At 37.5% G+C, this 19,201-nt stretch overlaps 1 protein-coding gene across 2 annotated transcripts in view; it reads left to right on the top strand.

The window, feature by feature from the left end:
• The window catches only part of LOC122352551 (disks large homolog 2), a 110,536-nt gene that overhangs the window by 53,364 nt on the left and 37,971 nt on the right, over positions 1-19,201 (top strand). The window lies entirely within an intron of this gene.

Genomic DNA, 19,201 nt, shown 5'->3' on the forward strand with positions numbered 1-19,201 from the left:
GAAGATGACCTCATTTGAAATTGAACTTGAAAGTGGATTAGTTGTCTTTCAAATGCCATTTCCAGCAACACATTGGTATAATTCATCTCAGGGCTCCTGAGCCAGCATGTCTCCTCTGAGAGCCTGGTCCCGTGTACAAGCACTTGAGTAAATGATTATGGATTTGTTTTAGTGTCGGACTCAGATTTGAACAATTACAGCTAATGCGGTGAGCTGAATAGATATGAGGCTACGGTGTCTGCTGAAAGAATTGTAGAAAGCCCGTTCTGTTTTCATTCAAGGAGAATGAGTTGAATGCTACAGATGTTTTTATGATGTTATTCGACAATCCTTTATCACCTTCTTCGGTCCTAAAATGTTTTGAACTGTTATGAACCTCTTTCCACATCATTTGGCTGCTGCTGGTTTAGGATATCATGTGGCATGATTAGATATTTAATGCTGACGATTTAAATGATTAATGCCCCTTACAGATAAATCACCTGGCCTCCTAATGGGATTCCGTTTTCCCTCAATAGGTAAATGGGACAGAAATTAGATATGAATTTGAAGGGCTGCATTGAAATGGGTAGTATCTCTCTCTCTCTCTCTCATAGTACATTTATAGATACATAGACTTGAGATGACACAGGTCATCAACAATGCTCGTAATATGATAATCCAGTAATACAGCCTGGCTTTATGACGTGATCTTGAAACATCACCATCACACACTGACCAGTCAGGGAACAAGCTTGGTCTGTGATGTGTGACTTTAAATGTGAGATCATTTGGTGTGATGATTGCTTTTAGATTTGTCTAGTCATTGTGGATAAGCAGCTGAAGAATGTTAGATCTAAATTAGTCTATAGTCTACACAATAATACCTCATACACAGTCACAACAATATGTAATCATGTAATCCCATAAAAGTAACTGTAATTTGATTATGAGCAACATTAGCTGGTGGGTCAAAGACAAGTTTTAACCATAAAAACAATAAGTGTGATACTGCTTTAAGTTTTCAGTTTAAATTGATTGCAATTTTGTTTTCCCTGATTTGTCAAATAGACCCACACTAAAATGTCATTATTGTAAATATAAATCAGGCATACTTACAACTAAAATATATTTATGAAGCATTCAGAGAGTTTAATTACTTTTCATCCTACATACTTAAAAGTAGAGACTTTACCCACATTTGTGCACTCTGTGGACATAAATCACTTTTGTGAATTTCTTTTTTGATGCAAACATCTTAACATCTTTGACCCTATATCTGAATACTTACAGTTAATTTTGGAATCTGATGATATAATCCATATTGCATATAATGATTTGCTTACTGTGTATATTTATGTGTGAATCTCTCTGAGACATATTTACTTGTGTGTATTATAAGTGGTGCACCCTCGCTGAAACCGCAAATGTCCAGTCCAGTTTCCATGGGTTTGAAAATCATATTTCACTAGTTTGGGCTCAAGTCATTGAATTACATAAATATTCACAAATCTGGAATGCTCTTTTGCAACAATAGACTTAACATGTTGTGATTAAAAGCAGCAACAGTCATTCAGAAGCTGAAGAAAAAGAAGCCTACTCTGTACAAATGTACAAATATGGATTATTTACCCTTCAAATACAACTATGCATTAAATTCTGTGTTTAATAATTAATATTTTCATGTTTGGTCACACCTTCAGAAGACACAATAACTTAAACTATTGAACATAACTATTAGCAAATGTGTGTAATCATGAATATTTAGTAATGTCTCAGTACTTATAAATTATATTTCCAAAACCTCTAATTTCGAAGGCATTGTCCTGAAACTAAGATATCATAATACACTTTTGTAATGTATTTTATATTCAACGTTAGCTATTTACAGACATGTCCCACAGAACCCTCTCTAATTGGGCTGAATGTGCTATGCTTTGTTGTAGAGTGAAAACCTGGGATGCACAGAAGAGTCAGTGTGTGTGAGAGAGAAGAGAATTAGCGGCTGCAGATGACATTCTGGCAGCTGCAATAGAGATCACATGACTAGACACAGAGCACGGACAATAGCAAGGTCCAGCTAGACCAGAGGAGCTTAGATTTGTCGACCTAGGCCAGGAGGCTGAGAGTATATATTCGGAGTTTCTGCAGACTCAGCTGAAGTTACAAGCTAGAAAAATTGGATACAAGCCGGGCGATAACTCTGCTGCTAGGGACTGATCTGTTATTGTCACCATTTCTCTCTCTTTTCTTTCACTTTAAAAAACCATCTCTCAACATGATGCTATCATTTGTTATTGCCTTTGTAACTGTTCTGTCAGTCTCATTGCAGCGAAGAATTTATCTCTAATCAGCGAATTAATTCTCCTCACTGATCTTTTAAGCATAAAAACTGTGTGTTATACCGATGGAACCACAGAGAAACTATCATAAACCACGTCACTTCAAAATATGGACCTGTTAGTCTATTTATGTCTCTGATGTTAAAGTGGCTCCTGACAGTTGTGACAGGTTTTGATTTGTGAGTTTGCGCTGCTCAGAGGAACCACTGTAGGTACTTAAACATAACCAAACACTGATGAGTCATGGGTAGCAAAGATTGCACCTCACTACAAAAATAATTTCCTCTTCTTTCTTTTGTTCTGCTTGTTTGGGATCTTTTCACTGAGCGTATTTCTCATAAAGGGACAATTTATCTTTCATGTGTTATTGTGTCTCCTCACGGGTTGCTCAGATTTGGGGTTTATGTATGCCAGTGGTACAGATAACTTCCATCAGTGATGATCCTGGGATCTTCATCACAAGATCATCCCTGGGCGACAATGCCTGATATGCGAAGACTCAGGTGGGTTTTGTAACTCCGCGTGTGCATTCTGACTAGCGTTAATGCTAATAGAAAAGTCTTAAATGTGACTTTTTTACATATTCTCCAAATAAACACTAGAATTTTATGTGTGCTGAAATACATAATAATCAAGGGGTGTGCGATGTTCCAAGAAGATCTATTCCACCGTGGACCAGCTGCTATTTTTGAAATTCTTTATATTATGTGTGGACGGTCCTGGACTTCCAGTGATCGAAGGTAAATATTTTCATGCAACTTTACTGTCAAATTGTTACAATCATTCAATTAGAATAATAAGACATTTGGGCTGTTGCCAATCAAACTAAACCCAGTATCAGCATTAAAACTTACAGAATACTGATATTTGAAATTATTTTAAAAATGAAAGATAGCTTTAAATCTGAAGTAAATTCTTTCCAGTGGTGACAGCAAGTCACTGTTAACAAATGATTCATAGCGACTGAACCGGATCATTTAGCGATTCAGTTCATTCAGGAGCGAGACACACTTGTGTCGTGTTTATAAGCGTGCTAACTCTAATAGTTGGAATTATTATTATTATTATATTGTTATTTTTATTGTATATTTTATTGCTGTTGGAGAAAATACCTGGAGCAAAAACGGGCAACATGGTGTCTAATATGTAATATTAACTTATTATTTATTGAACTGTTGTATAAAAATCGATATCACATTTATGTCGTGCCTTTTGGAACTTTTCTTGATGTTTGTTATGAAACTGGTCTTTTTGAATTCATTTCTGTGTGTATTATGGAAGTGATTATGAATTCATTTTAAACATTTTGATTAATGGTGTTGATGGACAGAAGAAATAATACTGTGTTTCTCACTAAGATGAAAGATAAAAATCAGTAGATTAGTGTGTAATTTTCTTTCGATAATAGTCACACTTATTGCTCTGGCTTTGTAGAGCAATCTCTCTCTATACCTCCTCGCCCTTTGCCTCTCGCTGCTGTAAATGATTGAAACAGACTCATTTATCACAGTCCCTAATGTCTCTCTGGAGGCTGAAGTACCTGAAGTTTTCTGCCTGACTGCCACCTCTGACGCGGTACTTTAAGGCCTGTCGCGAGGTCTGGGTGGCGATGTTAATGGTTATAACGAATAGACCTGACAAAATCACTTTCAGTCCGTCAATCTTCCACAGTAAAACAAAACACGTTTGCATTATACATTTTAAATAATACTCAAGATTAGAGAAGATTCATTTTCTTGACTTAGTGAAATTTATTTTGAAAGCTTTTTGTGACTGTACTGGAAGGAATGGTGAATGAAACAATAAATTTAAAGAGATAATTACACACTTTAAAAATGTTGATTATTTGTCTCTATTTATTTTTTTAAGCTAATTTAATCAGCAACTTTCCTTGAATATGAATGTAACTATTTTCCTTCACAAATATCAAATGATCTGATACCGTCCACCACTCCTGCTACATGGCAACAATTGTCTCTCATTTGTTTCTATTTATGTTTTTCCCAAGGAATTTTAACAAGTTGATTATTCAATAATGACGGAACTAATTAAGTCTCAGATCTATAAAGGCAATTCTTTGAACAACAAGATGGCTGTTTCTGCCAGAGAAGGTTGAAGGTTTAATTGATATTGGTGCTGTAGAGAGTTTCCTATTCCTGGCTGGATGTGCTTGAAATTCATGTCAGAGCCGATCGGGAGGTTGATTGAGAGGGTTGTTTTACAATGGGGAAGCATAGTGGGTGTGCTGGAGAGACAGATCTTCCTGTGTTTTTGTATGCATGTGTGTGTGGCTCGCTGAACAGCAGCTGCATGCTGGCAGCCCGTCTGAACCTTTCTGCTCTAACTCCATGACTGGCTGTTTCTCATCCTCTCGTTTTCAATCAGGTCTGTCAGGTTGGAGCATCACAGTCCTCCTCTTGTGTTTTTCTCTGGGCTAGTTCGCCACTTTAACATTCAGTATTCTGCCTCTCTTTCTCTTTCATTCCCTTCCCGTCCACCCCATGTTCTGCATTCTGTCTTTTAAAATCTGACACTTGTTCGTTAAGCCAATAAGCTGTGATAGATTTATAGTGAGTTGGAGGTGAACAACATTTGAAAACAATTACATTGTGTATGGTTTTCTGCTCTGCCTTGTTTGACTTTGGGGTGTTGGAGCGGAACTTAGTCTCTGGGTAAATCAGTATGCAGGCTTTAAAGTTTTGAGGCACAAGAGCAAAAGGGGATTGCATTAGAGTTATATTGGGTAAAGTACTTGTATGAAGTCAGGAACTTATACTGGGAGCTGGACTGGGATCAGTGATGAGAATAAAATTATTCTGGTAATGTTTGCAGTATATGATTAAATGATTCAAATCATATATATAATAAAATACACTTTATAAAATTACATAATAAAATGAATATAATTAGCATGAAAAAAAATCATGTTAGATAATATCATGATTTTGGTATTATTTTAACCATACTATTATTTTTACTTGTTTTTTGTATGTAATTATATAATATGCTATTTTAATGTAGGTTTTAGCAATTTGTCATGCACTGTCCAGTTTTCATGGGTTGTTATATTTCTGTGTATATTTTGTTTAAGCTTTATTTTAGTTAAATTATTTCCTGGACATAAGCAGTAATTCATAAGTGTCTGTTTTCTAAAATTAAAGATTTGTGTAAATAATCTGAAGGCTGAATAAATAAGTCACTATGATGGCATTTGAATTGAAATCTAATACAGAAATTCACCTCCAAAGTTTTGCCAGATCATATCGCTAATAAAAATTCAAGTTTCTAGTATTATAATTATGGTATTAAATTTACTAATATGTAGTGGTTTGATGTATATGTAGGTATTTTAAATGTATATTACAATTCTATTTTATTTATATCCCCATACGTTGCCACAGGATCATGTTAAACTGTCTAAACAGATTTGTTTAAAACTTTGTGAATCAGTTGTGTATACGTACATATATGTGTGTGTTCATGGTTTGGTTGAGTGTGTGTACTTGTTGCTGGGTCTCAGCGCTGCTCTGTGTGAGCATGCCCCCCAGGAGGCGCTGTCCTTGGACCACAGGCTGCCGTGATCTGGGGGACTCTCTGCAGGCTCTGCCACGCTGGGGCTCCAAAACTCACCCTCGCTCTTATTTCTCTCCATGAAGTGAATGACTGTATTTTCGCGTGTAAAACGGCGCGGGTATCTCGGAGGTGTCTCACAGTAGGCGGTGGAGAGCTCTGAAAGCAGCCGGATCGATTGTGAGGGGGCTCTACGTGCGCAGGAGGAAGACCAATGTAAGAAACATCCCACGAGAAATCAAACTCATAAAAAAGGACAAAGGTTTCACATTTACAATTACCGTAAACCATCTGTACACTGAGCTGTGTGTCACGTTTGCATTAAGGATGTGTCGGTGGTTCCGGCTCCTCTGTGGAAAAAATAATTTACTGCTTTAGTTTTTGTTCGTTCACTTAGTTTTGCCTCCGATATTTTTTTCTGATTTATGCCGTTATAAAAGAAAGCAGGCTTATTACTCATGCTGTAATTCATATCTAGTGAGAAAATAAATGGAAACAAATCAAGATTTGAAAATCTACTGAGCCGAGAGTTATCCGTTCTCTTTTTGTTGGTTGTTGTTTGGTAGACAATAAATAGAACTATATCCTAGAGAAGACACAGCTTTGATGCATTATTCAGAGCACATAGAGGAGAGATATGCATACAGCAGCACTGCACAAATTTGGAGGAAAAAGGCTTCTGGGCTTTAAGTAGACTCCTCAAATCCGAAGCAACATCAACACAACTCTACAATTATATATTGTTTTCCTCCTAAAGGCTTGAACTAGACTGCTTTAGAGGAAAGTGTGTTCTTTAAGTTTTTGAGAGACTTTGAGTACTGTTTGTGCAAGTAGTCAGTTAACTTCTGAAAGGTGGCGTTGCTTCTGGTGTGAGGAATGGCATAGGTTTGGAAAATTGCACTGCATCTGTGGGGTCACAGTTAGCGCTTGTCCTTTCTCAAAATTTTACAGGACTGACTTCAGCATTGCAGCGGGCGGTGTGTGGAAACCAGCACATCCGGGCGATAACAGCATTTATGTCACTAAAATCATTGATGGAGAGCTGCATGAAAGCCGGATGAGTTGCAAGTTGGAGACAGACTGCTTATGGTATGGCTCATTAACCATCAATATTTATATTTGTCTTATTTATTTTATTGTTTCAGTTTAGTTTAGTTTTCATATTTATTAAGTATTTTAAGTATTTCTAATTTACTAAAGTCTTTGCGTTTTAATTTTTGTACAGATATTTCTGCTCTGTTTATTTCCCCCAAAAATGTTTAAAGCAGCAGCTCAGTGGCTCAACCAGTGGCATAGCAGAGTTTGAGGCAGGTTTGATCATTTCATACACAAAGCTCATGTTTGTCCAAACACACTATGAATATGCCCACAGAGAAAATGAGAAAATGAGCTGTATCTATAGTTGGCTAATTAAATTCACAGTTTCGCTCTAGTGTCAGTGTCAAACTCATCGCTTTTAATCAGGGGTTGTTAGATGCTTTAAGACTGAGTTTGATTTAATTAACAAGATCAGTGCTGTGTGTAATCACTGGGCAGGACACATTTGGCATCTGATTACTTAAGTGACCACTAGGCGTAGCTTTGTTTGCATTAACTGGTGCCAGTTTGTCTCGCTTGCTGTATTAGCCCAGGTGAATAACACACTCTAGAAGAGGTGACCATGAAAGCGTGATGGCCATATTGAAGAACACGTGGATGTTGTATACCCTGGTTGGAAACCCACTGGTATCTCTCTACTCAAGACTAGGCGCCTGATATCACACATAACTGATGATTGCTTTACCACATTATAACATAAAATAGTTGTGAAAAATTATTAGTGTAGAAATTTGATAATGCAAATGGAAATGTTACATTTTTTTAGTCAGAAGCATGAAAATCTCACTCCCTTTGTCTCTCACAGCATTCTCACCGCTATGGAAAATCATATCTCTTCCCCGAGTAATAATGGCCTCTGGAATATAAGTTAGATCTTCCACTTCCACATACTCCCAGACGATATTCCCCACTGCTAACTTGCTTGCTGGGAAGAGGACATAACAGGTTGGATGGTTTCCTTCCTACGGTAATTCCCTCACTCTGCAGAAGCCACTGCTAAAGGTGAACTGTGTAGCCCCCCCTTTGTGTGTCCGAGTGGAAATCCGAAAGAAGACAATCAAGCATCGTCATCACTCCTAGTGATGGGATTGTTTTGAGTTTCACTGTCCATCCTTTACTCCTTCCTGTCCTGTTGGTTCTTGTACTGTTTTTTTACGTTCCTGGGTTTAGTGATCCGTGTTTGTTTGAATGTATAGAGCAACGCAGGCTCTACCTGCATTATTTCTAAAAATGTTACTTCGTATATACACAGCACAATTCCCTTCAGTTCCTTCTGAGTGAGTAAAACCCAGCTTTTATTCATTTTCACATTTTATGTTTAATTAATTAATACATATTTACGGTTTTTGCGGTTCTATCGCATTGCTATTTTATGACATCAAAGTCAAAGTAGCTTAATATATTGTTAAACTTGCCCAGTAGTTCACTTGTTACAGTGTTGTACTTGTAGACAGCATGTCTAGGTACTGCATAATACAGCGCTTGATAAATATAGCAAAAAAGGTGCAAGCAGCTGAAATGTTGCTTCAAAAATAATACATGTTTGTTTTCACTTTGCTTTAGCTAACTCTATTGGTTATGTTTGAGCATCGTTTTAGTGGGTAGTGTATTGGATTAAACACAATAAAGTATTAACATTTGTTTCAGTGGGGAAGCTAGACATTTCATTTTCAAGCTGCCATGATATTACAATAACCATTAGCATATTACAGCAATTCATCTGTTTTGGATAAACCTGACCATCCTTTTAGCACCATTCATTGACATTTCACTTTAAAAGTAGTGCCGGAATGTGCAGAAGCAATGCAAATAATTTTTCAGTGACCCTGGATTAGTGCAGTGAATAATATCATAAAGTCTTAAGAGGCCTGCCTAGAACCTCTTAACAACCACATAACATGGGTGCATTATGACCGAGACAGTCATACTGGTGGTGAAGTCTCGTAATGTCTTGCCATCAGTGTGTCAACAGCATGAACTTGTTTTTGCACATAGCTTTACTTTAAGAGGTGTTTGGGAGACATATATTTCAGGACTGCAGGAGCTGAGTGTGTTTGGTCGATGCAATGAAACCTGAACCTCTAAGTGATGTGAATACAGAGCATCATCCTCTGGGGTTTCTGGAAAAAGCTGAGCACAGGAACTGAGATCCAGAGGACTTAGCTGGTCTCCATGAGAGCTGTGAGGTGTAGGAATAGCAAACGTCATACAGACTTCGGTTTGGTCTTGTCTGGCGCTCGCTGCCATTTGACTGGCAGTGTGTTGGCATACCTGTGGTTGTTTGGACCTCTGAGGCTTTCGATATCAGTGTTATGAGTGTCTAGCGATGGTTGCTTAACATTATTGGGGCTGTTGCCTCGGACATCGTTGGATGCGTGTAGCTGAGAATCAGATCCCAAGGGATTTACTAGACTTATTGTATGGCCACTCCCACCACAATAATGTTCATCAATCACAGGGAGAGACAAGACTTTTGTGTTCCTGCAAATCAGGGTATTTTAGTGAATAATTACTAAATAATTACCCAAGTTCCAAAACACGCCACTGTATTTTCTCAACTCATGTTTGTCACTTTGTACAGACAGCCTTGTTATAAGTCTCCACTGAGAAACACAGTTAATAATGCCACTCCTTCGCATAGAAAAATTCTAGCCTCCTACACAGTTTAAGCGTGTATGCTAAACACGCATTCTAAACAAAACGTGACCTTTCCCCAGAGGTGAAGAAAACAGATTAACCCCTCTTTTCTGTAAGAGGTTCCTACGTTAATCTTTGTGTTTGAAGAAGCGTAAGACCATCTGGAGAGATTCAGCCTGTCTCCACAAGAAAGTCTACATTATAATCCTCAGCAAACCTTTGCTCTGTGTGGAATTGCAGAATGCTGTGGCTATATGTCTGTTTTAAGTTCAGGAGTTTCTGGAATATGGAGGGTCATGTGAGTTGCACCAATAAATGTAAACATATTATGGCTCACAAGTTAGATAATTAGAGCTGTGACGTGAGCAGATGTTCAGGAGGATGGACATGTTTTTGTCTGTGCATATAGTCATTTTGGTTTAGGAGAATAGAGTGTGAAGATGCAGGAGTGTGTAGGAGTTTGTTATGTTGCTGTAATCTCAAGTGCATTATTAGAGGAAAGTCATGCCACGCTAAACATACACTGTAATGTTTTATACAAAAATGTCCACATGATACTCTAATGAGGCTACAGTACCGGCATACCACCCACCACACACACACACACACACACACACACACACACACACACACTCCTGGGCATTCAATCATCATAAATAATACAACTGCAGAAGGAGAACATTCCATACTCCACGCTTCGCGTACATACATACTCAGCAGTGCTACCTTGGGTCAGTACTCAATTATTACTAAAGGTTCCTCTAATGAACTGGAGACTCATGATTATTAGATGCTTGTGCATCTTATATAAGATGTAATTCTAGCAAACTGTGTGCTTTGGTTGGAGGAACAGCATGTCACTGACCTTTTAAAGACTTTTATTTTTGATCTTTAATTCTGAGTAGAAACCTGTAACGGTTATGTAGCATGTGGTCATTATTGACGTTCTTACACAAGCATCCATTTGCTGGTCATGTACAATCATCATTCAGTCAGCTTTACTCCTTGACACAACCTTTACCCTTGTTTCTCAACCTTTTCACTTCTCGATCCCCAGTGTAAGCTGTAATTTTAAAATGATAATATTTGAAATAGTAATAATTCAGTGGATCTTTTCAAAAATGATTAATTCGCATAAATTCAATATTAACATTGTGTCATATATTTTAAAGATTTAAAGCTTATCGTGTGTTAATATTGTGTGTTATTTAAAAAATTCATTCATTCATTCATTTATTTTATAATTTTAAAGCCCCATTGAAAGTTGGCCCCTAATGGGCCTCTATACTTACTTAGTTAACACATGCGTAACATATAATATAACATAACATAAATGCTATTTGTCTGTCGTCCACACTGATACCTTTGATAGTATTTTTATATTTAATACTGAGAAAGATTTTAGACCAGTGAGAATTGTCCTCAACAAAATATTGCCATTGACATTGGTAACACTTTATTTTAAGATTTCACCTATTAGCTGCTTATTAGCATACATATTATTAGAATTTTAGCCATTTATTAGTTCTAATTTAGCACATATTAAAGCCTTTATTTCTATATGAGCTTATTCTATATTATAATCTTACTCTGTCACTCAAACTTTACAACCACCTCATTATTATTAAGCAGCAAATTAAGATATTTTCTGAGGGAAAAGTCATAGTTAATAGTTACCTGCTGCGTTACTATTCTAAAGTGTCACCCAGTATTTGTTCATAAACGTACTACTTAGATAAATCATGTTAGGTTTGTGGTTCTATGCACCAATGTGAATCTGTGATGCTGGCCTGTCCTAATCTCTATCTCTGTGCCTCGCCGTCAGTGCAAGTGCCAGAGGGGTTTTCAAGCGTGGTTGATAATAAGGGTTTTGTCATGGTTTTATTTAGCCACTTTGTGACCCTGTATTAAGGGGGTTGGGCAAGGAGAAGGAGAAATTGCAGATTTGTAAAGAAATGTGCTAAAGCCAAACACAGCGTAGAGACAGAGAGAGAGAGAGACACACTGAGAGGAGAAGATGTGAAGTACCAATTTGAAGATAGAAAGACGCATAAGGGTAGAAATGTGCAAAGGTCAAAGAGTGTTTGTCTCCGTTGCTCAAAACAAGTCACAAGCCAGCATCACACGATGCAGATCGAGGAGAGAATGTCATAAATATGTTCTACTCATATATCTGCAAGATAATAGCCTTTGTATCCAGCCTGTCTTACCTACAACCAGATGCTCATTGAACCATGCAGGGAATGTTAGAGGACTAGCCATCAGTACACATTTTCTATGGTGTATGTGATATAAATGTTAATATTTTGAGTGGTTTATTTTGTTTGTTTAGTACAAACCCAGTTGTGTGTTGTATAAGGGGGCTGTTCAGTGTTTGGGCATTTGGTTTATCTCCGAATTTGTTGGTGTCTCTGTTTGTTTCTGCATGCCAATTTTCTGCGCATAAGTACTGAATACATTTCTGCCATTTTGAATGCACATTCTAACATATGATTAACATAAACTTGTGTCTCTTTTGTCCTTCACGCTAACCTGTTGTCTGTTTCTAATCATCAGAAACCCTCGTTAGATGAGATGGAAGGTCACAGGTTTGATTCCCCAGCACTTCCAGTTGAGGTGAGCGACTTCAAAGTGATTGGGGACTGGGTATTCTCCTCGTTTGTTCTTTTTAACCCTGGAGTATAGGGCATTGTTTGTATAAAATGAAGTGGGCGCACAGTCAGATGTGTAATTTTATGAGTTCAAAAGCGATTGAGACAGAGTGAATGAGGAAAAGGTCTCTGGATGTCTATACATGTGAAGTCTCTTTATGTGACAGTGTGAGCAGTGTTAATTATTAAAAGCAACATTGAAGATCTGAGGGCTGATTGAAGATGCTGAATTGAAGGAGCCGTGACTCCACTAAAAATTGGTAATACTAATTATGTTGAACTAACCAGTTGCAGTCTGCACTTATTCCTCGCACTTCCACTGTTGTTTTTCACCTTCTCTTCTTTTTTCTCTCTTGGTCTGTCTTTTCCTATCTCTGTTGGTGAATTCGAGCCGATATGGGTTTATGAATCTAAGCGATAAGCATAATGTTTTACCATTATTGTGCAATTTTGCTTCTCAGGTTCAGTATATTTGTAGGCATTGTTTCAATACACCAAATCAAAACGATCATTCAGAATGATTTGTTGATGTTACCTAGGTTGGCACTGCTTGTATATCGGTCTGTCACTACTCTATTAATCTACATCAGCACAAGACTAACCCTAGCTGCTCTGCTCTTGCCTCTCTCTTCTCTCCCACACCAGGCCTCCAGAGCCAGTTTCGGCAGCACTGTGAACAAACTGAGTGGACCGCGCCTCTCCCCGCCTCTACTCCCCTCGTGGAGTTTGATAAAAAAGCCCCATGCACTCAATCCTCCTACTTCCCTCACTATCACGTAGAGGCCTGCTCCTGACTCCGAGATCACCAGGTACTGGAGCACAGCACTCTGCATGGGACGGAATGAGGCATGTAAATGAAAGCCTGTGGCCACACCTCACCTGCATGGCCACACCCTAATTTATGCGCTCACTTGCATGCCCCCGCCCCATTTCAAAGTCACCTGCATGCTCTCGCCCATCGTGTACTAGTCTTAGTACACCTCCACGCTTTTCCTTAGTTTTTGCTTTTTACTGTAGTAGAGGTTTGATGCAGCATAGCGACATTCTTCGAGAGTCCCTTCAAAAGAATTCAAAATAAAATCAACACATGTTTTCTGAGAAAATGCACTACTGTTTGAAAGTTTAAGGTTGGTGTGATTTTTGTGAAATATGTGTGAAAGAATTCTGTATGCTCACCTAGGCTGCATTTATTTGATTAAATATTTCAACTATTTAATTTGTTACAAATGTCAACCCTTTGATGGCACTTTTAGAATCATTTCTCCAGTGTTACATTATCCTTTAGAAATCATTTTAATATGCTGCTAAAAGACATTTATTATTATTATCAACATTGAAAACAGTTGTACTGGTTAATATTGCTTTATAAATATTTGGGAAAATTGTAAATATTAATATTTCAGTATTAATATATTAATATATTATAGTATTAACACTTTAGAATAGAACATTTATTCACTATTAACTACAGCTTTTCTCTCAATAAATTCATGATTTGCTGTTTATTAATAGTTAGTAAGGGGGTTGTTAAATTCAGGTATTGGGCAGGATTGGGGATGTAGATTAAGGCATTAATGCCTCATGGTAATTTTCACAATAGAATTAATCATTTTGAAGCTCCTTGAAAGTTAGCTAATTTGTTTAATTACTACTAATAAATAGCTAATATTCTAGTACCATGCATTCTAATAAGAAACTAGTTAAGGGACCTAAAATAAAGCGTGATGAAAATAAAGCGTAACTTTGACAGCAGTGTATAGTATAGCAGTATGACTGATAATGAAAAGAAAAAGAAAACAGCTTATAATGACATTTTATGCTGACATGCAGAAAAAAATATTGCATTGAGTTCTGCAGATGAGCAACTCTAACAGCTTTGCATAATTCTTTTATTTTTATTCCTCGTATTTAATTTGACAACACATCACGCAGTGCACATGGAGGACACAAGCGTGAAGATTGGTAGTTACCATGGCAGTTACCCGTGACAACAGTATAACTGAATCACATCTCTGCTGCAGCTGTCCACTTACTTCCTTCCCTTCCGCAGCCGCTGTCAATTGTCCATACTTTCATTTGTTAGACTGTATTGCTTATTGACAGCTTCCCATGAAGGTCAGAGCTTGGCTGCTGTCATGTGGTTTGCTTGTGTGCCTGTGGCGTCCATCTGACATTAGTGCATCATAAATCAAATTGGATAGATTTTATCTTCCTATTTTTCTGTCTAACCGATTTCACTTAGCTCAGGCAGCAGCTTGTATCGTTAATTGATATAAAACTTATTAGCAATAACGCGCAACATCTCTCATCTTTCTGATTAAATGACTAGGCATATAAATGTAATAGTCCGAGATGAATGGAGCGTAAACAGGGGTTTGGCTAATGGAGGAAATGCTCTTCGACTAAGAGACTCTCAGGCACAAATGGCTGAGTAATGTTTCGCTGTTATCCGAACATGCATAATGCTCCTCGGCGGTGTGCTTTGTTTATCGGTTTGTTTTGATTTTGATTTTTAAGTTCATTACTCTATGAATTATAAAGCGCACCTAATTGGCTTCACTGGGATTTGAGCTGATTTATTTCAGCACGCCACCGCCACACCTAATGCATCGCTTTTAAATCCTCAGGACTGTGGAAAAAGCATCCATGAAAATGCCAGCGATAACATCTGTGATTAATGGATTGCTGTCTCTCATGTTCAGGGTCCGCCGGTTTTTGATGATGCTCTTCATGGGTAAGCGCGAGGCAGCAGTTCTGTGAAATGGCCAATTCTGTGTGACCAAGCATGTGAGATTGTCAGTATCAAATCGGGAAAGGGAACGATTCTCATTTTGTGACGCATAAACACCAAAATACTCTGGCTAAGAGCGCTGTTTCTTCAGTATTAGCTTTGTTTGAGTAGCTCCTGACAGCTGCCAGTAAAAAAAAATGGTCAGATTCTAAAACAAATACAACTTAGGAATCAACTGAGGCATTTTGTATGCCTCAGAGCCTGGATATGTGGTCCATTAGCTGGTAAGTTCAAGAACTTTTTCCAGGTATTGTTGACCCATTTAGGCATCGCCAGGAGATACTAGCATACAATTAGCAAAAATGATGTTTCGAGCAGATTCTTTCTTGTTGGTGTGTAGTCATTCTCTTTGATTTGACTAGAATTCAGATGTCTTTGATGTTTTCTTAATGTGTATCCACTTGGCAATAATACACAAAAATTAATTTGATCCTAATCAACAGCCTCAAGCGTGGTTCCCAGAGAGAAATCAGATCTGATGTATTTCAAGTATTTCGAGGGCCTCGGAGGATTCACATCTTGTCATCTCTGAATCATCAGTCAGGAGGAGAATCCCTCACATCATTCAGTTTGGATCCAAATGGATGAAGTCTTGCTTTCCGGGCTGTTCTGTAGTTTCGCGGCATATGTTGTTCAGTGGTGGTCATGTCCCCTACACCAGCTGCTCACTAATCTGTAGTGATGGTTTGTTGGTATCATGATTAATAATTTTGTTTGAGGCTAAAAGCGAATGGGCATACTAATTACGCTTTTGCTGATGTGGACAATTTCCTGCAGTGACATGAACCATAAATCACATTTCCCACAAGATTTTGTTACTTCTAATTTGTATGACTTATGCTCTTTTAGTGCAGGATAAACTAGCTTAATCTAGTTTGCTGGCAAAATTTTTAAATACGCTTCTGGTGAATGCAAATAACAAAGTGTGAAATCTTAAACCTTCTTCTAACAGTGACAGGTGTTGTTTATGTATATTAGCATGTTTTGTAATGAGGAGAATACTAATTTACTGGAACCTTTTAAAGTATGCCTTTTCATCTTTTATTCATAACTTATGTTATCAGTGAGGCCATGAAGATTAAATTAGCTTAATTTATTAGTGGTGTTTGCTAAGACTAGAGATCTGAACGAACTGGTAACCCTAAGTTTTAAACTTTGGTGAATTTTTGCATTTTGAGGATATATTATAGAATTATTTACTTAAAAATTAATAGTCACCTAATAATATAACTATTTTAAAAATATCTTAATTTTATTTAATTAACAGTAAAATAACACTAGATTTTGTGTTTTTTCTTGGTAAAACTGTGGGGAAAAAAGGCTAAACTAAGAACAAATACATGTTTATATTTAATGTACTTTTGGCATTTTATTCAAGCGTGAAAAATGCACTATGGATGTTAGATTTTCAGCAAAACTGTTTACATTATGGTGAAACTTCATTCGTTGTTTGTTCTTGATTCTCTAAATGTCATTTGCAGTGCATTGTGGGACATGTGCTTCAATGAACCAGCAAATAATGAAACCTTTCTTTCTTAAAACCCCATCTCTCTTTACTAATAGTTGATGATGCAGGTCTCACATTGATCAGTGGTGCAATTTCTGTCAAAGCCCCAGTTTTGTAACTCTTGTAGTTCTCATGATATGCCAAGCATTTGCCAATTTCCCTCGGAGAGAAAACATTGATGTTTTTAATAACAAAAGTTCAGTGTTTAGAGTTGTGTCCTCCTTAAAGGTTTCTACAGGGCCCATCCTGCCCTTTAAGAGGGACAGAAAATGAAGCAGAAAAGATTTGATTGCATCTGCTGAGTGTATTGGAGTTTACCGCTGTGATTCTGACAGTCAAAGGTGCAGAAGAGGCTTCTATCTGGAGACTCCATTGAGCTAAGAAGTGAAAAGGCCATCCAGTTCTTCGCTGAGAGAGCGATTTTGTGAACGGCAGGGAAGTGCGCATATCAATACGTGTCTTAACATTTCTGCTCAAGAGCGAGAAATCGCTCTGTGTGTTTTCTCTGAAACTGTGAATCTGATGAAAGTCTATTGATTGTGTTGAGGGCTTTTGGATATGTTTGAGTAGGTTGATCGATTGATGGCAGATCGTGAGATTGACACCACAAGGTGTCAAAGCCTGGGAGAAGACCAGAGAAGATCATAAGGTATTCATGGTTTGATTTCAGAGGTCATAGTTTTCCCTGCTGTGGAAGATGGATGGATGGATTTTGATCCTTCAATTCTTTGAAAGGACTGGCCTCAAGCGTCATATTGTATGTTCATGAATTGGATGGATGGATTTGGATTGATTGATTGATCTCATTTATGAAAGGACAGACAGACAGACTCAGAAAATAGATCATGTATATGGATATATGGATAGACAGACAGACAGACAGACAGACAGACAGACAGAAAGATAGATAGATAGATAGATAGATGAGATATTCATGAATCATGATGGATGGATAGATGGATAGATAGAGGGAGTGTGAAACTATGAGGATTGATGATGGATGGTTAAATGGATTTTGAATGATTCATTAAAAGAGCAGTTCAAAAGAATGTTCATCATACATTCGTACATCACAGATGGTTGAATTCTTTGTGTACAGAACGAGATTAATTAGGCTAGGCTATCTGAACCCCACTGAAAGCATGTTTGACCCCAAAGACAGCATATATTTTGAGAGATAGCTGCATCGGTAGCTCCATCGCTGACATTGCTGATGTGTGTGTCCAACAGATGACGGTAACGGGATTAATGCTCACGTTTTAATAGTTTGACGACGAACTAGAATTTGTTTCTAAAATTCAAGTCCTGTCAGTGTGGAAGAACAAGAATTCATTAAGGCGTTCCTTGCTTTGTTGAGTGCTGAAATATGCAGCTTTTAGCTTTCAGCCCATTTCTTCAGAGCCGGGGGTCATTACATAGGTACTCTGCAATTCTTTTCCTTTATTGAGGTTGAATCTGAAAGCCAGTGGTTATTTTGGCATCCGACAGGAGCGTAGAGTGCCAACCCATTAGAAACGACAGCTTATATTTCACGTAGATGAGGCTTCCGAAACATTTTTATATTCAGAACGCTCTTACAGTGGAAGAATGCTTAGAGAAAGAAGGGAGGGAGAATAACACGGGGTGACAATGAATAAGTGGTGGCGGGTAAAGATGTGTGAGGGGTTGCATATGAAATGCCAATCCGCCCTCTCCTTCTCAGGTATTGTGAATTGAAAACGAGCGTAATCTATTTGGTTTGTTTTCCCATTTGGCTCTGAACTTGAAATGATAAACAGTAGCTGTTTGTAATCTTGGACTGAGGTGCTGGGGGAGGCAGACAGGAGCTCTATCAGCATTTTGCAGCCAGTAGAGAGAGAGAGAGAGAGAGAGAGAAAGGAGACGATGGAGAGAAAGAGAGAAGAGGAGAAGTTTGGAGGATAGAAATGTATGTGAAGAAAAAGATCGAGAGAGTTTAATGAGGGTGGTTACAGCCGACGGGTGCTACTGAGCACTCAACCCACCTCTGAGCCAGCCGTTACTCAAAATAAATCTATATGCTGTGTCAAATACATAATGATCAGCGTATCATTAGTATCAGCATGAGTCCTCAGCTGTCGCAGATGCTTCTCTGAGTGATAAGCTGCTATTTATGTTTGTATAATATAGAATAATATAGTGTTTCGTTTGAGCTTTTAAGAAAAAGCTTTTAATTACTTTTTAAAAAAAAAAATACTTGCTCAAAAATCGATATTTGTAAGTAGTGGCTGTCTTTATCAAATTAATTATTATTTTTTTTAAATAAAATATTGCAATGTTTAATATAAATTGATTTTTCCATTAATGTGCCTTCGGAATTGAAAAAGGCATCTTTAAATTATTAATATATAATAAAATAATAATCTTTAAAATAAAATAATAATAAATAATGATAAAAAAACTAGTCTATGGTTTTATTAACTTCTGTTTAATGTAGACTTTAATCTTAATTTTATTTTTATGAGTGATATCGTTATCATATAATATTAGGGTTCCATTCAGATTTTTACTTTCACTATTAAATGTTAAGATGAATAGAATCAGATCTACCTTACACTTTATCATTGTCAAGAAAGCCAGCATGTGTCTTGTCTTCTGTCAGCTGTGC

Source organism: Puntigrus tetrazona, chromosome 10 (assembly GCF_018831695.1).
Source record: "Puntigrus tetrazona isolate hp1 chromosome 10, ASM1883169v1, whole genome shotgun sequence".
NCBI lineage: Eukaryota > Metazoa > Chordata > Actinopteri > Cypriniformes > Cyprinidae > Puntigrus > Puntigrus tetrazona.